We start from the raw sequence: 22,359 nt of genomic DNA on the forward strand, positions 1-22,359 counted from the left end.
TGATCTCATTGCAAACACAGCCTGGGTGGGTGTTTTTGGTTTTGTTTTAAAGATTCTGAAGCAGCATATACACAAGGTTGACCTCAGGACCTCTTTAGTTGGTTGCTGCTGCTGTTCACAATAGATTTAGATTGATAGGGCTTCAGTTTTCTTACTGTTGCATTCCAGCATTTTGGATCAGTCGCTTTATTACATCATTTACTTTCTGGCTTAGGCTTAGTTGTTATTAAGTGAATCAGGGATAAACCTTAGGCTACTCTCCTGCTTCCTTTTTCAAGTAATCTGGAGTAAATAAAACAACTAAATCTCTTTCGTCACTGTGTTTCGTTCCCATCTCAGAACCGGTAGAATGGCCAACATTTTCAGTGAAAATGTATTGAAATGCATTTCACTGAATGAAATGTTCACATTCAGTGAAATGTATCTAAACTCTTAAAAAGAGTTTAGAAAAGCTCATTGACACATTTGTTACTTGCTGAAAGCCCCAGTGAATTTTCCAACCTCCGTATTGTCCTTAAAAATTGCCTTTTAGTTCTTAAGGTGGTGGAGGTGTGTTTTTTTCCATCCCCCTTAAACCCTCTTCTGAGCAATCTTTGCAGAGACACCTGGTGAGAGAGTAGGCCCTTCTGCTTTGTGTGCCCTCTAGTAAGAGATGATCATCAGCAGCTTTATATCCTAGTGTAGAAAATGTGTTGTGCTAGATCATTTCAACCCAGCAACTCACCTCTTCATGCCTAATGCCTGGAGCTAGGGCCTTGTTTCTCTCTACATTAGCCAATAAATAAATAAATAAATGTGGGTGAGGATAATAATAATTATGATGGCAGAAACACTTACTGAGTAAGCAAGTGTTTGCTTATTTAATCTACCTGACAACCCTACCAGATGAGGTACTGTTATTTTCTCCATTTGGTGGATAAGAAAACTGAGTCACAGAGAGACTCGGTAATTTGCCCAAGGTCAGACAGCTGTCTGCCCGGGGAACCTATACACTTAATTGCTCTGCTATATTGTGGTTGAGTATCTCTTATCCGAATTGCTTGGGACCAGAAGTGGTTCAGGTTTTTGATTTTTTTTTTCCGAGTTTGAAACATTTGCATATACATAATGGGATATCTTGGTGATGGGACTTAAGTCTAAACACAAAATTCATTTATGCCTCATACACATAGCTGGAAGGTAATTTTATAAAATACTTTTAATGATTTTGTGAATGAAACAAAGTTTTGACTGTGTTTTGACTGCAGCTGCTCATGTGAGTCCAGTGTAGAATTTTTCACTTGTGGTATCATAAAAGTTTCAGATTTTGGAGCATTTCAGACTTCAGATTTTCGGATTAGGGTTGTGCAACCTGTACTTCATGAGTCAATTGAGAAAAATGCCTTCATAATTTCTTTCTAGGGCCTCAAACGCCTGGACGTCACCCCTGACTATTGCATGTTGTGCATTGGAGAGTCAGATCTCCTCAGTGCCTGTGAAGAAGTGTTCTTTTGAGTGATACTCTTCTTTTTGTGACTCTATTATATAATATAGCTTTCATAGCCCCCACTTTATTTCCTCTTATTTTATTCCCCTCACCCCCCCCCCCCCCCCCATATAAAGGACCAATTTCAAAGATGGGCGAACCTGGAAGCTGAACCTGACTCTTTACTCTTCATGTCTTCAATTCACTGGCCGTGAAGGGTTCAGTTTTGCCATTCTGTCCTCCAGAAGATCCCGTACAAATAGAGGCTTTAATTTATGCTTGCATTCTTGCATTTTGTGTGATTTATTCCCTAATAAATGAAAGAAAAAAGTTTATTTAAATAGTAAACTGAAAATGAAAAACCATTTTTTTCCACGAACTTGCTAATTTTCTTCCATTCTATAGTATGAACTCAATCTACAAAGATCTGGCAAAAAAACAAGTATCATGTTCTGTAACAAACTCAGTTACACTAACACCAGAACTTACCGAGTTTAATTGGAGATAATTAAAAAAAAAAAAAAAGTTTTTTTTTTTTTTTTATATAGAGATAGGGTTTTCCATGTTGACCTGGCCGATCTCAAACTCCTGGCCTCAAGCGATCCTCCCGTCTCGGCCTCCCAATGTGCTAGGATTGCAGGTGTGAGCCATCGCACCTGGCCTCTTACTGTAGATGATTTTTTAAAATGAAGATTTGTTTTATAGTAAGAAAAGGGAAACCATAATTCCAGACCACAGAGAAGGACTTCTTTAATATATTTAACCTCTTTATTTACAGATCACTTCTTTCTAGAGAGACTAAAATTAGGGCAGAGAAACCTAAATCCTACATACAAAGAGCTGCTGCCCATTCAAAATAATTACAAGTAGGTTGGGCTCAGTGGCTCATGCCTGTAATCCTAGCACTTTGGAGGCCGAGGCGGCAGATCGTGAGGTCAGGAGTTCGAGACCAGCCTGACCAACATGGTGAAACCCCGTCTCTACTAAAAATACAAAAATTAGCTGGGCATGGTGGCACGCGTTTGTAATACCAGCTACTCAGGAGGCTGAGGCAGGAGAATGCTTGAACCTGGGAGGTGGAGGTTGCAGTGAGCCGAGATCGTGCCACTGCACTCCAGCCTGGGCAAGAGAGCAAGACTCCGTCTCAAAAAAATAATAATAATAATTATAAGTAACAGTAAAGCATCTCCCCACATAATCCTGTATATCAGTAAGAAAATATGTTTTGAGATTCACAAAACTCAATTTATGAATCTCTGGTTGTAGTTATTTGACTTAATATATAAGGCACTTACGAGAGGAGATGGTTGCAAACAGATTTGATGACAGGTAAATTTTTCTAAAGATCTGCTAACTTCTTATTCAGTCATGGCCAACCACTGATACAATGCTGAGAGTTGCTTTCTCCTTTTCCCTCTACTAGCTTGGGGTCCACAGACCAAAAAAATCTATAACTTGCAAGGCTAATAAATGCATGCTTCAGCTGCCTGGAAATGCTGCTGAACTGGCAATTTGCTGCCCCGCTCTAATAGAGACTGCCTCAGATCTGGTCTTTAACCTGGATTAGCTGGATAAAGAGAATCTTCTGGGATCCTGTGTGCCATCACCTGATGATGTGTTTGCTATATAAATGTAACATCCACTAACTTTGTCAGATGATGTCTGGCCTGGCTGCTGTGGCTGTGATTGGAATTGAAACATACGGCTTGTTATTAAGGTAGTGACTGGCTGTGGGGGACACCGATGTCTGTTGTTTTTCATTGTTTATTGATCTAGTGAGTTAGAATGCCTTTCCTGGGGTGTTAGTGTTAAATAGTTCAGTCCTGTTAGTTGTTTTGTGAGATCATCTTTCTGTGTGATTTGTGTGTATTTCCTTGATCTAGTGGGGTGCAGGGTCAGGGACTGAGGGGAAAGTATAATTGTTTACAGAAAATGTGGCAGGACATGGATTTGAAATCAGATAGGAAGTTAAGGAATGCCGGGCTCCTCTGAATATTAAGGAAAATCTTTAAGCCCCTAATTAACTTCAGAAAATCCCCTTGCTCTCACAGTTGGGAATTTGGCTGGGTAAGCTAATGATTGGAATGAAAGCTAGGAGTTGTGGGTTAAGTTTCTCCCTGGCAAATACCAATATTTCAGGATTACTTCGACTCTTGTCCTGCTGCCTCCCACTGGATCTTTACAAACTCTGTGCAGTAGAGATTATCTTGATAAAGATTTTGGATGCATGTTGGGCCTTTATTGAATGATGAATGCTGTTTTTTATTCATTTAGCACATTTATTGGGTACCTACTATATGTCAGCCCCTGTTCTTGGTCTTGTATGGTGGTATACAAGAGAAACAAAATTCATAGCCTTATGGAATTTATATTCTAGTGGACTATAAATTACAATGTTCACTATTTGAGAGGACCCAAGCTTCAGATGTTGTGGCTGTTTGGCACACTGGTCCGGGTTGAAAGAAGAGACTGGGATTCAAGTTGTAGTTCCTGTCCTGATTTGCTGCATTTCTCTGGGCCTGAGTTTAACTACTGGTAACATAATGACATTGGGCTGTATCTAATTATTTGTAGGGTTCTTTCCAGTTCTTTCACTTATGATCCTGATTTTCCCAAACATTTTAGCCAAGTTGTCTTTTTTTTTTTTTTTTTTTGAGATGGGGGTATCACACAGTCCACCCAGGTTGGAGTGCAGTGGCACTATCTCGATTCACTGCAACCTCTGCCTCCCTGGCTCCAGTGATCCTTCCACCTCAGCCTCCCAGGTAGCTGGGACCACAGGTATGTGCCACCATGCCTGGCTAATTTTTTGTGTTTTTGATAGAGATGGGGTTTCGCCATGTTGCCCAAGCTGGTCTCAAACTTCTAAGCTCAAGTCGTCTGCCCGCCTCGGCCTCCCAAAGTGCTGGGATTTGAGGTGCAAGCCATTGTGCCTAGCCAGCCCAGTTGTCTTTAATCTAGTTGGGCTTCTGGCTAATTCATGTTGGTGACCATGTTTGCATATTAAATCAAACAATCAGTTATTGTACTGAAGAAGAAAATAATTGTTTCTAAAAAGTTCATATTTCGATTACATGGTCATGCCATTTAAAAAAAAGTAGTAAAGCAACAATAAGGAAATACTCTTTTATTCTGGAATTACATACCTACATGAACTCTTAGAGTTTCCTTTGTGTCATGTGAGCTGGTTGATTGCGGGTGAGGAGAATTGCATGTTCTTACGTGCTCCTCAGAAACACTCATCACTGTGTAAAAAATGCTTTTTTGTTTGTGTGAAATCATAATATACAGCCCATTCCACCATACACCTTCATCATCAAGCTCGGGGATACAAGCCTGTTAATCAAGCGGGAATACAGGAAGTGAGACATGAAACACTGGTTTTATTTTCACACCTCTAAATGAGTGACTGCAGAGGATGAACTTAAAAATAATAACGCCACCTCATACTTGCATCACACCTTTTAATAAGGCGGTTTAAAAATATTTAGGGTGAACCTTCATCAGGATGCTTTAATTGCCTCAGCATAGTTGAATAGTACATTAGGGTGATGCCTCTGCTGTGCTGAAAAGCCTGGAGGGAGATACTGTCACTCAATGATGCATTGAGGATGATTAGGTAGAACCCCTTCAGATCTTGGGATCTCAGTTTCCTCTCAAATGCATGCTGTGGGTAGAGAAGCCTGGGCTGGTGTGTATATAATTTACATCTGTTATAAGTGACTAAACTTGTAAGAACAGGTACACAAGGCATCTTTAGTAAGAAGTAATAATATCTACCTTAGTAATAATATCTTCTCATCCTTGTAGGTCCATTTGAAATGGCTCCATCTCTAGTACATCTTTCCTGACTACTCCCACATGGCCATCATATCATCTTTCTCCATTAGATTTCAGGCAGACTAGACCGAGACTGTGGGTTTTTGTCCTGTTAGCCACTTAGAGGCTGTTTGATCTTGGGAAGATTACTTGCTTTTCTGTACAAAGTATCTTTATTTCTGCATCTATAAAGTGACGATAAGAATCCCTACTTCATAGGGTCTTAGTGATATGAGTTAGTAAACATGATGCCCTTAGAACAGTGCTTGGCATGTGCTGCTGTGGTTTTGTCATCATTATTACTCCACTTCTTCCTTGGTACATAGCTCATGTTCTCTTTAACTATACGGATGTATTTAGCGATCTGCCTTAAATTGCGATGTGTTCCTTCTGGTCTGAGAGCCCTTGTCACACCTAACATGATAACTTTGACTTGGTAGGTACCTAGTGAGCATCTTGGATTGAGCTCCTACAGGATTTAGTTAAGAATTCAAAGCACGGTGTATTCTCATTCTGACTTTTAAAGCCTTTGAGGTCAGTTGGGGGCAGGTCTTATTTGTTTCTTAACTGGTGAAGCTGCCATACCAAGGCCACTTGCCCATGATCGTCTACTGGGTAGCCTGATAAGAAGGTCAGTTACTCAAGGCTGTGGACTTCATTCCATTCTTGCTGATATTACTAGCGTAAATGAGATGCCTTTGGATAATTCTCTGAGCAATTTAGGCCAGGTGAATACTGGACAGTAATTTCCTGAAGTGCCATGAAGTGGCAGGAACATGGTTTATGTAACATGGGCTCTTGCTAGCTGGGATGAACACTGGAGCCCCTGCCGTGTTCTGGAATTATGAGTGCCTGCCAGAGGAGCTGCTTTTGTCCTAGAGAGTTTTTTTTTTTCTTTTTGCTTTCTTTTAAGTTAAGTTCTCAAGTTGCGGGCAGGGGCAGGGGTCTCTGGTGATGAATGGAGAGATGTAGGGCTGAACTGGCTGGTTGCAAACCTTACCCCAGCAGTTCTTAGAGACAACTGGGATAAGGACATTTTAGCTGGTTGACACTTGGGTTGAAAGTACTGATGTGAAAACAAAAGTGATGTGTGTATGGGGAGGGGCATATACAAAGAAGTAGTACCTTGGCATTCTAGCCAGATAAAGGAGATCTAGCCAGATAAGGTGGGAGCTTTGAGAAAAATGCAAAACTTGTATATTTCAGCATGCAGAAAATTGTACTTCACTTATCAGGCAAACCTCATTCATATTAGCAAGAGTATTGCTAGCATGAGAAGTATATGAGAAGTATGTGGTTGTGGGATGCCATTATCAGGAAGTTGCTATGTTCTTGACCTTGGGCTCTGGAAGAACAATTAGACCCTTGCATGTAAGCTTGCTCAGTAAAGAAAAAGTTTTGGCCCTAAGGCCTGTGGAACCAGGCTCAGGATGGATGATGGGTTTATTGTCCTTCACAGCCAAAACACAACGGTCTTCCTCCCTTTCTTTTCAGGCTATCCACATGAGCACATTGATAATATTTGTGAGAGTTTTAAAGAATTTTCCAGCAGAATGACAGAAGATAGAAGGACCATCTTGATGATTTAAGGACATGCTCTTATCTCTTGATCTGCTGCATTTTGTTTTTGCTTCTGTTTAGGCCAGTGTTGGTAGTTATATTGTCTTCTCTCCATTGGGCGGATTACATGTAGCAATCCAAAATTGTCAACGTAATTATTCCACTTCTTCTTTGGTACATAGCTTATGTTCTACTTAACTGTACTAAATTGTGATGGGTTCCTTCTGGTCAAGAGCCCTTATCACACCTAACAGGACACATTGGACATGGTAGGTACCTAGTGAGCATCTTGGATTGAGTTCCTCCAGAATGTTGTTAAGAATTCAAAGTGGGTGTATTCTCATTCTGACTTTTAAAGCCTTTGAGGTCAGATGGGGGCAGGTCTCATTTGTTTTGGATTACATGCATGCAATCCAAAAGAGTTAGCTTTTTTTAAAAAATTAATTACCCCCACCCCTCTTGTTAAAGAGTCAGGGTCTCACTGTGTTGCCCAGGTTGGTCTTAAACTCCTGGCCTCAAGTGGTCCTCCTGCCTTGACCTCCCAAAATGTTGGGATCACAGGCGTGAGCCACTGCGTTCAGTCTAATTTTTTATTTAAAATTTAAAATTTGTGGTATAGTCCGGGCACAGTGGCTCATGCCTGTAATCCTAGCATTTTGGGAGTCCGAAGCGGGAGGATTGCTTGAGCTCAGGAGTTTGAGACCAGCCTGGGCAACATGGCAAAACTCCATGTCTACAAAAAATACAAAAAAAAAAATTATCTGGGCATGGTGGCACGTGCCTGTAGTCCCAGCCACTTTCGGGGCTGAGGCAGGAGGATCGCTTGAGCCCAGGAGGACAAGGCTGCAGTGAGGTGAGATCATGCCGCTGCATTCCAGCCTGGCTGGCAAAGTGAGACCCTGTCTCAAAGAAAGAATTAAAATTTGTGGTACAATATAAATAACATAAAATTTACCATGTACAGTTCAACAGTGTTAACTATATTTACATCATTGTGCAACCAATCTCCAGAACTCTCCATCTTGCAAAACTGAAACTGTCTACCATTAAATAACAACCTCCCATTCTCTGTTCTTCTTAGCTTCCTGGAAACCACCATTCTGGTTTTTATCTCTATGAATTTGATTACTCTAAGTATCTCATATAACTGGAATCATATAGTGTTTGTCTTTTTGTGACTAGTTTATTTTACTTAACATACCCTCAAGGTTCATTCATGTTGTAGTATGTATGTATCAGTATGTTCTTCCTTTTTAAGGCTAATATTCCATTGTATGTGTATACCACATTTTGCTTATTCATTCATTCCTCAGTCTACATTTGGGTTGCTTCCACTCTTGGCTGTTACAAATAATGCTGCCATAAACATGGGTGTGCAAATATGTTCTTGAGAACCCCCTTTAAATTATTTTGAATATATACCCAAAGTGGAATTACTACATCATATGGTAATTCTATTTTTATTTTTTTGAGGAACTACCATACTGTTTTCCATAAGCAGCTAGATTGTTAAGAAGTATGTTTAAATTCATCGTTTTGGGCCTTGATCTCCATGCTGCCTTGAGTTGTCCCTGGGTAAGTGAAGTTCTCAGTTAGTCACCTGCTCTGGCATACCTCTGAGCTTTGACACACCTCAACCACTTTGCATGGCTCACTTTGGCCCTTCGTAGGTTGGTGGCTTTCATTAGATTCAACGAACAATTTCTCAGGATCTGGGCCTAACCAGTGGTGTTGAATCTTAGAAAGACTGAGCTGAAATGCTCATCACCTGGTGCCATGCTTCTCACTTTAGGTTATACCTCCAGTTGTGTTTGGATAAGAGTTGGAGTGGCATGACAGTCTCCCACAGAATCTGAAAATATAGTTCTAGATGTGCTTCTCCCAAACTTCTTCTCTGCCATTGGGGTTGCACCACTGGAAAAGTGTGTGAAGCAATACTTCACTCTGACACCCTGCTACTATATACTTGAGGAAGAACTGAAGACTGTATCATGGAATGAACTGCCCATAGGTCGTGCACGTGCGCACGTTTGTGTGTGTGTGTGTTGAGATGGGAGAGGGAATCTATGGATCCTTCTGTACTCCATTGATTATGCTAACATGGATCTTATTTAATTTACAAGGACATTTCTTTGTCATCGTCTTTTTTTTTTTTTTGAGACAGGGTCTTGCTCTGTCACCCAGGCTGGAGTGCAGTGGTGTGATCATGGCTCACTGCAGCCTCGACCTGCTGGGCTCAAGTGATCCCCCCACCTCAGCCTCTCCAGTAGGGACTACAGGCACACACAACCATGCCTGACTAATTTTTTATTTTTTGTAGGGGCAAGGTTTCACCATGTTACCCAGGCTGGACTCAAACTACTGAGCTCAAGCGATCCACCTGCCTTGGCCCCATCAAAGTGCTGAGATTAGAGACATGAGCCACCGGCCTAAAAAGACATTTCTAATTAGAAAGTGTAGTGTGAACTTTTGCCGTAGTTAGACTTCTCTCCTTGTGGGTGGGCCCTTAAACACTGATATCTCAGTCATGTGAAGCTATCAAGGACCAAAATATGGGGCATTTGCCTTTTCTGTCAGTGCAGAACCAACAGGGGCCAGGCCGGGTGTGACCAACCCATTGTATGTGCAGTGGCTTGCTCCATCTTTCTGTCCCTGGTTTATGTATGTGATCATTTGCGGATTCCAGCAGGTACATCCTCTCCAATACCTTACCTGGTAAGCTGTTTAGTAAGGTTTATATTTCAGACCATTAGGGGTTCCCGCTCTTCATGGCACACACTTTGCCTGTTGCCTAATATTCCTTTATTGTCTGCAGCATCCAGGACCAATTTAAATGTCACTTTGTGAAACTTCCTCAGACCCTCCTCTAGGGTAAGTTAGTCACTGCCTCTTCTATGCCTCGCTTTGAGGTTATTGTCATCACCGAACCTGACCCAGTGTATTGTAATTACTTCAGACAGTCTCTCCCACCAGAGTTTGTCCTCCTCTGTGCAAGTGCCATGTTTTAGTCCTATCTGTCTACCTTAGGACCTTCTGCAGTATTTGGTGTATTGTTCTGTCTGTGGCAATTATCTGGTAAATGTTTTATCCGACAAGTCTCTGATGCAGTGGGATGGAGTGGAATTAATAGTTTTAATCATGACCATGGCCCGAAATAGCCGTTTGACAACATCCAAGCCACTCACTCTCTCAGACTCTCACGCTGGGTTGTGTAAATTGAATTCTTTCAAATGAGCATACACTTATACCATGTGCTAGGTACTTTGTAATTAAGCATTTTACTTACATAAACTCATTTAATTTTAAAATAACCTAGTGGAGTACATTTCAGTTTCACAGATAGTGAAAAAGACACACAGAATGGAGGTTACCTGCTCAGTTCAAACCCTGGAGTGTAGCCTGTGAGTGTATATTCCTTTTTGCATGTGGTTAATAAACTAATGTTGTATTTACAGCTTTGCAGAGCTGGGATGCCCTTAACACATGCAGCTCTGGACCTATATAAGCTGTCAGGTGTAGAAGAGTGAGCAGGAAAACCTGGGGGGGAAACTGATTCCTTGTACAAAAGAACCAGATTTCAGTTAGTGATGAAAATGGAGGAAGTGAAGAATCCAAGTAGAATGATAGAAAAGGTTATGTGTCGTTGGGCAAGGGTTCAAAAGACCTAGTTGTCTTGATTAGAGAGGAGGGGAGCTGAGGGAAAATGAGTCACAGAGGAGGAAATAATGAAGATGAAGTGGCCAGAGAAGACGGGCTCCTGCAAGGAGGGCCCTGGGTTTTAGATAGCCTCCAAGAAGGACAGAAAGTGTGGCCTGATGGGATTAGCTAGTCTCAAGACACCAGGTACAATACAGGCCATCTTTGTAGACTGGGCCTTGGGGTGTCCAAACCATGAAATGCATGGCAGAGTGTGGACACGCTTGTTTGTTTATACTCTTTCTCCCATCCTGTGCAATGAGGCAGAACATGAAGGAAAAATTAACAAACACCCCAAGTCTCCTGACACAGGGATCAAAACATATTGATGATGTCTTGCAACTCTGATAATTTCATTGAACCATGTGAAGCTTAAAATTGATACATAGGCATACCCTTGATTAACATTAAGTGCTGCTGTCAGTCTGACATAGCTGGATAAACCAATGTTGAATAATCTATTAAATGTGTCAGACTTTGAACAAAGAACGTAAATCATATTGTATTATTTCAGCTGTAATTAGGTGGGAGATAAAATCACAAATAGATGAGTTTAGTGAATATTTCTTAGTGTGTACACAGTGTCACTGGAATTTCTTTCCTTGCTCTATGGGAAGAAAGAAATTGACTGCCTTCCAAGTATTGACTGCTGTCCAGGAAGTGGGAGGTTGAAGGGTGACTTATGTAATGTTCACAGAGTGGGTTTCATTTATAAATTCAATGAGATTAGCTACAATCTTCCTGAAGTTAATGGTGATGGAAATGCACCATTCTGCATTTAGCTGGAAATAGCTAGCTATCCAACTTGGAGACTTAACTGTTCCTCAGATTATGATATGTTTGCATTTATATCTCCCTCCCCTCCTTTCCTAGGAGCTGGCTGCTGCCTTTATTGTCTAGAAATTAATAATGCAGACCAGAGCTTGTGGGTGAACAGGGCAATGTATTGTCAGTCTTTTGATGTTCCTGTTTCCCAACCCACGGAGTAAACTTGATTATTGAGAATAAACAAGGGACATAAACTAAGGTGGAAAAGATAAAGAAATTGCATTAGGAGGGTCCAGTGAACTGAGCTGTAGCTAAGAAATGGAGACAATTCTAGTCATTACCTCACAGGGTTGTTGTGAAGGGTGAAATATATGTTAAACCTTCAGAACAGTGCCTGCCATGTAGCAAGTGTTTCAGTATATATCAAGTTGCTTTCATTGTTATAAGAAAACTAGTTGGCATTTGTGGTGGATGGTCAGGGTGGTGTGAATGTGAAATTCAAGAGCATAAACATGGTTGTCTCCTCCCAGAAGGTTGGTATAGTGAAACAGACAGTTAAGGGTAAGGAAGTGTAGGCCCTCATTGGGGCTATACATCAGAGCATGTTATTAATATAAGCAGTGTATACTGGTCATCTTTTATTGAGAGGCTGTGGTTTTTTTTTTGTGCTCGTGGTTTTTAAAATATTAGTTTGATTTATTTCAGGTGATTTTGTTAATCTAGCAAAACATCTTCTTGCACTTTTTACATTATAAATGAGGACCATAGAACTTTGTGTGGACATTGCAGTCATTCAGCAGACATCTAGCAAATGCGTATAATGTGTGTGAATATTTTTTTGTATGAAAGGTTTTCGACACCTGAGACTCACTACCCTCAGCCCTGAGTTCACATGATGGGTCGGTGGATTTCCAGAGAGGCAGGTGGAGGCGCCGCAGTGGGAGCATCCTGGCTACCTGAGATGTGTTTTGAGGTGCCAGCCTCTTGGCTCCAGCTGGAGCCAACTGGCCTGTTGGGCATGAGCTACATGACATGTAGAGTGAGCTACATGACATGTAGAGTGAGCTACATGGAGTTAGAGGCGGTTATCCTACTACTTCTGCATCACAGCTTTGCAGAGTGCTTCATATAAGACTTTTGTAAATTTCGGAGATAGCGTGCTTTATGTAGCAAGGATTTCCAGGGACCTACTAGAGGACAACAGAAGGCTGACATTTCCCCCTCCAGGCCAGTAGCTTGTCTTTCATTACTTTGCATAATAACTACTTCCACTTGCTTTTTTTCCCCCCTCACCTCAGCTGCACTTAGGAGGACTTAATGACATCATTTAAAGTTAAGGATAAATATAAAACCGATCTGTTCATGAACATCAGTAAATTGCACTTAAAAAAAAATGGTTTCACATAAGGCAGAACAGGTTGCTACTTAAAAGAGCTAATGGTCAGTTGGTTTTAGAGTAGATCACAAAAAGAAATGTGACTTCACCCGCCAACTCCTTAGTTAAAGAAACTGTGTGTTTGCAGTGTTGGAGAACCATAGGGGAGGATTCAGAACTTTAGGCAGGAAGAACTGTGAATGACTAGCCCTGTTATTGCCCTGGCCACTGTGCACTCATGGCTTCTGCACATTACTGTGTAAACTCCTTTCTCACCACCTAAAACCTACCAAAGCACCCAGCGATCTTCCTGTATGTGAACTCACAGGTTTTTCTTGGATAATTTGCCTTTCCATTGACCTACTTTCAAGAGCAATTTTCCCTATAGCATTAGCAGGTAACTAAAAAGGGGAGTGGTGAGAAAGTAAATTTGGAGTTCCAAAGGGAAATTACTTGGCTTTGAGCTACTTAGTCAAAAGAACATGTATTGCGTGCGGGTAGGTCCCAGGCACAGTGTTGAACACGGGGGTACAGAAGTGAATAAACGTTGCTTCTGCTATCAAGGAGTTCACAGTCTAGTGTGGAAGATCTGTGTGCAAGTAGATGGTTTCAGTGCAGTGTGGAAACCTGCAGCAGTAGAAGTGACAAAAGGTATGTTGGTAGCGTGGAAGATGCAGTGCTAGTTCCATGTGGCAAAGGGTGAAGGTGTCTTAGAGGACTTCTTGGTCAAGAAGAGTTTGGAGGACAACAGGGGGTTTGCCTAGTAGACAACAAGGCAGATTACTGGGGCAGAGGAACAGTGGTCTCTTGGGGAGATTAGGAGCTGGGAATCAAATTTCAAGATCAGGTTTTTTTATTTTGGTTCAGTCTCATACCTGCTGCCTGTCATGTGACCCTTTTTTTTTTTTTTTTTTTTTTTTGAGATAGAGTTTTTGCTCTTGTTGCAGAGGCTGGAGTGCAATGGCGCGATCTCGGCTCACTGCAACCTCCACCTCCTGGGTTCAAGCAATTCTCCTGTCTCAGCCTCCCGAGTAGCTGAGATTACAGGCATGCGCCACCACGCCCAGCTAATTTTTGTATTTTTAGTAGAGACGGAGTTTCTCCATGTTGGTCAGGCTGGTCTCGAACTCTTGACCTCAGGTGATCTGCCCACCTCGGCCTCCCAAAGTGCTGGGAGTATAGGCGTGAGCCACCCCGCCCGGCCCGTGACCTGACTTTTTTTTACTGAGAAGAAAGAGAAATGGGGATCCTTATGTCTTCATTCCTTTTGTTTGACATAGGAAGCTGGACTGCATCCAAAATTGTTACCTTGTGCAATTTCTGGATAACTGAAACTTACAGAGCCTGAAGTGTACGCAACTAGTTAATGACAGATCCGGTTCAACTCAGAAATTCACATTTGTCCAGATTCATTCAGTTGCCCTATACTCTTAAGTGTTTTTTCTGATGTTGGATTCATTCCTTCTCTTACTTGTTCAATAAATGTTTGCCAAGTATGTTATAAACAACTGTGCAGTCTGATAGAGGTATAAGGTCCTTTCTGTCAGGGAACTTAAAGTCTTTTTGTTTGTTTGTTTTAGAGATAAGGTCTTGCTGTGTTGCCCAGACTGGAGTGCAGTGGCACGAACATTGCAGCCTTCATCTCTCAGACTTAAGCCATCCTCCCACTTCAGCCTCCTGAGTGGCTTGGACTACAGGCACACACCACCATGCCCAGCTACTTTTTAAGTCTTTTTTGGAGATGGGGCTTCCCTGTGTTGCCCAGGCTGGTCTCAAACTCTTGGTTTCAAGCGATCCTCACACCTTGGCCTCCCAAAGTGCTGAGATTATAGGCATAAGTCACTGTACCTGGCTGGAATTTGAAGTCTTAAAGTGGAAGTAGCTTTGAAAATATAGACTTGTATCAGATTATGAGGAGCCAGACTAAGAAGTAAAGACTTAATGATTTATACCTCTCAGCCCAGAGAGGATGCCAATGAGTTTCTGAATTTACAGCCTAAGGCAAATTCTTTTTGATTTCTGTGTTCCTTGACTTTATTTATTACTGTAGGATAATGCCTTAGTGTATTTGAATAAGTTTTAAAAATTTATGCCTAAAGGTAGGTTTATGAGCTTTGCATTGTATAAAAGAGTACAGTATGTAAGAATGAGGACTCCAAGAGCCAAACAGCCTGGTTTTGAATCCCAGACCTACTATTTACTTATTTGAATTTTTTGGAAGGTTTAGTGCGCAGCTGACCTAGTATTTATGAGCTATGTGACCTTGGGCAGTTCATGTAAGTGTAGTGTCTCTCGCCTTACATGGAGAATGTCCATGAAAATCATACCCACATGAAAGTTATTATAAGGATTAAGTGAGGCTGGGTGGGGTAGCTCACACCTGTAATCCCAGCACTCTGGGAGGCCAAGGCAGGCAGATCGCTCAAGGCCGTTGGTTCGAGACCAGCCTGGCCAACGTGGCGAAACACAATACTTGTATCTGCAAAGCTCAATAAAGCAAAGCATAGTAAAACAGCTTGCCTGTGTCTCATACAGGGTACCACAAAACCTTTAAACCAGAAATGCCAAGAGGCACAGACAAAAAAAAAAAAACAAAAAAAAAAAAACAAGGCTTTAAGAAAAACCTTTTTCCCCAAGCCAAAGGCCTTGGGAAAGGGTGGGCTACAACAGAAAGGCTTTTTGACAGTATCCTTCCTATTGCTGCCAAACACCCAGGGAAAAACCACACCCCATATCACCAACCCCTGCCAGTGCAGCTGGGCTGTGCGGAGTTGATCTTCCACGCTGGTCCTTGGAAGCAGGTGGTGCTTCAGTTCCTCTGCCAGGTGGTGTCAGGGGAACGGAGAAGGGTGCTGATCTTTCATTCCCCTTGCTGGGCAGAACTAGATAGTACTCCATGGCAGAGCCAGGAGTATCAGCGGGGTCCAGCCTTATGCTGAGCTTCCGTCTCTACCGTGTAGCAAAAAAATAATGTGAGTCAGCTCTCCTCCCTGGTGGCAGTGGGGCTAAGGGGAATCCAGTCGAACACCCTAACTTGTAGGAAATAAACCAGTGCCAGTCAGTGCCTCATATTCAGTGGAAAGTTGTCTGCAGGGCCAAGTTGGGAGGTGAACTTCTACCTCATTGTCTGCAGCAGGCAATGTGACCCAGTGCCCTGCTTTTTCCACTTTCTAGTGATGATAGGGCCCTGGAGGAAGCAGAGTCCACACCCGCCACCCCATGCTACATGTCAGCAGGGGTACTGCCTGCTAAGCAAAGATGTCCAGGGCTGGGAGCAGTGGCTCATGCCTATAATCCCAGCACTTTGGGAGGCCAGGCAGGAGGATTGCTTGAGATCAGAAGTTTGAGACCAGCCTGGGCAACATAGACCTCCGTCTCTTAAAAAAAATTTAGCTGGCGGTGGTGTGTGCCTGTAGTCCCAGCTACTCAGGAGGCTGAGGTAGGAGGTTCGCTTGAGCCCAGGAAATCGGGGCTGCTGTGAACCATGATTGTGCCACTGTACTCCAGCTTGGGCAACAGAGCAAGACTGTCTCAAAAATAAAATAAGTAAATAAAGATGTCCGGGATACAGTCAAAAATCTCAAGAACCAGGAAGATCACTGCATGAATGCAAATAGCCAATAATGGGTACAAGCACTGAGATGAATCGGATGTTGGAATTCTGACAAGAATTTTAAAGCAGACATCGTGAAAATGCTTCAGTAAGCAAGTATTTATTTATTTTAAACAACAAAAATAGGAAATCTCAGCAAGAATTTATTGGCCTACCACGAGGGAAATTTTTGAGGTGATAGAAATATATATCTTGGCGTTGTGGCTTATGCATTTGTCAGACTCAACAAATAGAGTACTTAGAGTGGGTACTTTTAATTTTCTGAGTAAAGTATACCTCAGTAAAGTTGATTTACAAATCAGGGATTTTCATCCCTGAAGATTCTGGTTCAGTAGGTCTAGGATGGAGTCCAATAATTTTTTTTTTTAATTAATGCCCCAGGTGGTTCTTGGGAACTCCTGATCTCTCCAGAGGAACCCAGGCTAGTTGAGAATTCTTCAGAATATTAATGTGTTAGCAATCTGTGTAAATAGAAACTAGGTCTGGTAAATTATGAATTAACCAGATAACTACTTGCAGAATAAACAGAATACGTAATTAGAAATCGTTAAGTGTGTTATCACCACATGGAAATAATTTTTTGTATTTTTCTTTATTGGGTAGTGTTGTGAAGAATATTAATTACATGGTATCCTTAGAAGCTGTAAATTGTGATGCTGGGTTATAAAAAAACTGCATTGTGGTATGTTTTTGCCTCTCTCACTTAACCCCACCCTTCACTCCATTCCTCCTCAGGACACTATCTTCTTGGTGGCTAATGGCAGGGTGGATTCCACATTTGGGAACTGCTGTTGCCTGGGCAGTCATGGCTTTCATCAGTGCCTCCCAGGGCGTGGTGCTTTCTGTCAACATCCTGCTCTCCATAGAGGCTGAGAATGATCCCTGATGCAGTCATCACGGCTTTTAGGCCTCTCCCATTGGCCTCACTTTAACCTGAAGGCTATCATATTTCCATCTAGGCTGCATTTTTTAATCTTGCCAAGGAAGCCCAGGGATTCTCCCTCACTGATAAGCCATTTCCAATCCAGGCCTGGGGTTGAGTCAGGTCACCTTATGTTCTTACTCTTTCCCTTGACTTAGATTGGTCTGGCTGGTCCACCCAGATAAAGTGTAGCAGTGTCTGAAGCTGGATGTGAGGGGTCGGGGAGTTGCTGATGGGGATGCCTTCATTCCGCAGCACGCATTTCAAGGCAAGCAGATCATTTTCCTATAGCAGTACTGGTCAGAGCTGGATTCAGGGGAAGGCTGCCTGTGTTTCCCATGTGGGCCAGGTGAGCTGCTAGCATTTCTGTCAGTGCTAGAAGGAAAGTCATTCTTTGAATGTGGTCCTGGATTCAAAATGAGTTTTGGATGGGTGTCAGAATGTCATTCCTGATAGCTTCTCTGTTTTGACAGTGCAAATACCCCTGGTCTCATTTCTCTGCTTTTAAATAATAGATCCCTGAGATTGGCCCTGGGTAGGAGACCTCCCCCACCCCACTTCTTTCTCTGAGTTCACCATGGGATTCTCCTAGTCTAGCCAGAGCTGGATTTGATCCTTGGGTCACTCCTGTGGTCTCTTGCCCTCCTCAGTGCTTACTCAGTTGGTCTTTGTTTCTATTGGTTGTTTTTGCATGTGTCATGGTTATCGTCATCATATGACTAATGTCAGGGGGTCAGGCACAGTTATAGCTTCTAATTATGTTGGCCTTTTGGCAAGGGAACTATGTGTGGGGGAAAAATACTTATTAGGAATCGTCAGCCTGCATTAAAGGGTCATAATACTTGAAAAATTTGCACATGATATCTATCTCTACATCCTATATGGACTGTGGTTTCTAGGAGGGATTAGTTAGGTTTTTCCTTTCCTAGTATAGAACCAGGACTAGTAGGGGAAGGCATAGAGGAAAATACTATGGTTCTGTTTCGGAGAGAGCATTCTTGCAGGGGTTTCCCAAATGTAAATTGTTTTTGTTTTTTAGAGATAGTGTCTCAGTCTGATACTCAGATTAGAGTGCAGTGGTTTGATTACAGCTCACTGCAACCTTGAACTCCTGTACTCCAGTGAGCTCCTCGCCTCAGCTTCCCAAGTTAGTGAGACTACAGGTGCACGCCACCACACCCAGCGAATTAAATAAAAATATTTTGTAGAAATGGGGTCTTGCTGTGTTTCCCAGGCTGGTCTTGAACTCCTGGCCTCAAGCAGTCCTTCTGTCTCAGCCTCCCAAAGTGCTGGGATTACAGGCATGACCCACCATGCCTAGTCAAAAATGTAAATATTAGGTCTTATGTTACTGAAGGTATTCCAGGAATGTCTGGATGTGGTACAGAAGATGTGGGTATTGGGAAACCTCTAAGAATATTTCCAAATTTTATCTTCCGTTGTTCTTTAAAAAAAATATAAGCTGTGAATACAACTGTGGAACCACAAGTAATACAAGAGGAGCTGATTTCTTGGTGCCTGCACTGCTGAGTAAAGATCCAGTGTGGTTGCTTAATTCAGTAAACCTTTGAGTTAGTGCAGGGAGTCATTCTCTGTTTTCTCAGGGAGCCCTTATTTGAGTAACCGTCATTACCTCTTTCCCTAACCCACTACCTTTAATTGTCCTTCTGTGGTTAGAAAAACTTAGTGTTTGAAAGGCATAGTATCTCAAGGGAACTTTAGAAGTGTATCTTACCTTTGCTCTTGGGCATTTCCAGATGACCCTGGCAGTGTGGCCACAAGCAAACTGGAGAAGGCTGCCAGTATGTGCACGTTTTAATAAATGGAGGATACCTAGCACCTCCTAACCCTTACCTTCTCCACCATCTCATCCCATTTTCTGATAACACTCGCGTATTTCTAGTCTTAAATACTTAGCTTTTCTAGTTGTGTTAATGGAATCGTATGTATTTCAATTGTATTACTTAAGTGTCTTCTAAAAGACGTTTGTATACTTTATAATTCAGAGAAAATTCTTTGGTTGATTGAAGATCTTGCTAGCAGGTCCTGGTGGAAGTAGCTAGAATTTCTTAAGCAGTTCCTGTGAATGTTTCCTTTTTATGTAGATCATTTCTTGGAAAGCTGTGTTTTAAAATAAAGCTCTACAGGCACTACCGTTTTACTCTAAGGCCTTTGAGCTCTGATATCTAAGACATATTTATGTCTTCAACTATGCCCAGGACAGTGCTTTGCATTCAATAGGTGATCAATAAGTGTTGAGTTTTGTTGCATGTAAAATTATTTACAAATGATTTTTTGTTTTTTCCCTTTAAAAATTAGGCTTCCGAGAAAACTTTGGGCTTCAGAGTCCCTGCTTCCAAGCCCCTCTTTGTAACACTCTGTGAAATGAAAAGCATCTTTGGATGGTATGGGGAGAGCTGAACCATGTGAGGTGGGAGGGCATTGGCCTTTAATCAGGTTTCTGGGGACAGATCACTCATGCTGGTTCATGCTGGCCCAAGGCTGTCTTCTTTCTTGTTTGTGGATGTGGGTTATGTTCCTATACGGAGATGTGCTGGATGAAAAGCCAATAAATATTAATGAAGCAGTTACTTCTGTCAGGCACAGTATTGGCTAGAGAGATAGGTAGAAATAAATAGAAAATACAGTTCTTGACTTTGAGAACCTTATTGTGTAATTGGAAAGGTAAAATGTAAGTGCCTTAAAAGTTAATTAACAGTAATTCTTAAGGATCCTTAGATTGTCTAATACAGTGGTTCTCAAACATTAGTGTGCCTCAGAATCTCTTAGAGAGTTATTAAAATACAAATCACAGGGCCTTATCCCCATATTTTTTTTTTTTTTTTACTCATTTGGTCTGTGTCATGAGAGTTTGCATTTCTCGGTTACCAGATATTGCTGGTCCATAGACCACACTTGCAGAACTACTGGTGTGGTGCAGTTATTCTCAACCTTGGCTGTATGTTAGAATCACCCAGGGAGTTAAAAAAAAAAACAAAACCCATGCCAAGACCCCACCCACTGTAGACCACTTAAATCAGAATCTCTGTGGGGTAGGACCTAAGCATTTTTTTAAAGCTCCCCAGATAGTTGTAATGTGCAGTAAGGTTTGGGACTTACTGCTCTAACATGTGTCAGAGCCGCAGAACTTTAGATTCAGAGATATGATGTTACCATGGGCTGCAGCAGTGTGGACAGACCAGAGGAGTTAGCCTGATTTTAAAGAATGATAAATAAAGAAAAAGGAATGATTATTGTTCTTGTAAAGTTAATGCTGTGAACAAGCCAGTTGGTTTTCTAGCTGTTTCTTGGGACAGACTGATGGGTTTGTGAGCTCTTAGGAGTCAGCATGATTTCCCATTCAGCGTGAGCCAATGAGTGGGACTGAGGTATGGGTCACCACCATCAATAATAAGCATTCACTGACTACATTCTCTTTTTCCTGATATAGATGAGCTTGCGTTTATCCTAACAAGCTTAGATGTGTGTGTGTTTGGGGTGGGGTGTGGTTGTGGACTGTGCAATAGTGAGAGGCTGAACTTTGAAAAATGACTTTGCCATTTTTACATTTCATCTCTTTAAGCCTCTGTTTATTCACGTATAAAAGAAAGTACTACACAAAGTTGTGAGCCTTTTTTTTTTTAAAAAGAGTCTGGGTCTTGCTATGTTGCCAAGGCTGGTCTTGAACTTCTTGGGCTCAAGATCCGTCTCTGCCTCCCAAAGTGCTGGGATTACAGGTGTGAGCCACTGTACCTGTTTGTTAGTATGTGTGTGAATACTACTACAATTTTAGGAACACTGTTTTATTTATTTAGGGACCCCCAGAATCTATCAGTGAGCCTGACACATAGTGTCCGTGCAGTAAATCCAGATTCGTTGAATGAATTGGAAAGGTTGTCTTTTCATATTGACTGCCCAGGCATTAGAAAGGATGGGAATAGCTTGTTTCCTGATCTTTACAAAAAATGCTGCCACCTTGGGTTTTCCAACTTAGGCAAGAAATCTGTTATATTCAAAATAAAGGAGTATAACTTAAAAAATATATAGATAGAGGCCGGGCGCAGTGGCTCACGCCTGTAATCCCAGCACTTTGGAAGGCCGAGGAAGGCAGATCATGAGGTCAGGAGTTCGAGACCAGCCTGACTAACATGGTGAAACCTTGTCTCTACTAAAAATACAAAAATATAGCTGGGTTTGGTGGCACATGCCTGTAATCCCAGCTACTCAGGAGGCTGAGGCAGGAGAATCGCTTGAACTCGGGAGGCGGAGGTTGCAGTGAGCCCGAGATTGCTCCGCTGTACTCCAGCCTGGGTGACAGAACGTGACTCCGTCTCAAAAAAAAAAAAAAAAAAAAAATTAAAAAAAAATATATATGGAAATACATGTTCTCAGTGTGTATACTAGTCATAGCTACCTGTGACCTATTCTTTATTTTGTGTATTTTTTTCAGACAGGGTGTTGCTCTGTCACCCAGGCTGGAGTACAGTGGTGCGATCAGAGCTCATTGCAGCCTGGACCTCCTGGGCTCAAGCAGTCCTTTCACTTCAGCCTCTGCAGCAGCTGAGACTACAGGTGTATGCCACCATGCCCAACTAAAATTTTCTGTCTTTTCTAGAGATGGGGGGTCTTTCTATGTTGACCAGTGTTCTTGAACTCCTGGCCTCAAGTGATCCTCCCGCTTCGGGCTCCCAAAATACTGAGATTACAGGTGTGAGCCACCACAGCTGGCCTTACCTGTGATCTAAAGAGGTATTTTCAATTGATATTTGGCCATATCAGATTTTAGTTGCTATTAAATTTTATTCGGAATTTATCAAGTTTAATTGATTATTTAAAAATTGCACTCTAAGAAAAAGCCTGTGTTTTATTTCTTGGAACTACTAGAGCCTTCGTTACAATACATTTTAGAGGGCTCCGAAGTTATAAAATAAATACTGGAGATTTGGTGCTTGTTAAAATTTTGACCTTTTCTGTTAAAGCCCATTGGAGTGATGTACGGAGAAAAGGCTGTCTTGTGTTGTGATAGGGCCATGCTCCGTCCACAGGTCCTGGGAAGGATGATGTAACTGTGGTCTAACAGCATTGTCTGAATTTTTGGCCTAGGGCAAAGAGGAGGAGGGCGAGTAAAGAAACCTGATCAG

The 22,359-nt window shown here is 41.9% G+C and overlaps 1 protein-coding gene and 1 long non-coding RNA gene across 15 annotated transcripts in view; one reads left to right on the top strand and one right to left on the bottom strand.

Annotated features, from left to right (window-relative positions):
- Positions 1-22,359, top strand: part of AUTS2 (activator of transcription and developmental regulator AUTS2) — a 1,193,046-nt gene that overhangs the window by 157,265 nt on the left and 1,013,422 nt on the right. The gene's annotated exons all lie outside the window — the stretch shown is intronic.
- The window catches only part of LOC129040497 (uncharacterized), a 57,512-nt gene that overhangs the window by 5,681 nt on the left and 29,472 nt on the right, over positions 1-22,359 (bottom strand). The window contains exon 2 of the long non-coding RNA XR_008503654.1: positions 1,627-1,775. This is a non-coding gene — a long non-coding RNA (uncharacterized LOC129040497). The remainder of the gene's footprint in view (positions 1-1,626; positions 1,776-22,359) is intronic.

Source organism: Pongo pygmaeus, chromosome 6 (assembly GCF_028885625.2).
Source record: "Pongo pygmaeus isolate AG05252 chromosome 6, NHGRI_mPonPyg2-v2.0_pri, whole genome shotgun sequence".
NCBI classification, from domain to species: Eukaryota; Metazoa; Chordata; class Mammalia; order Primates; family Hominidae; genus Pongo; species Pongo pygmaeus.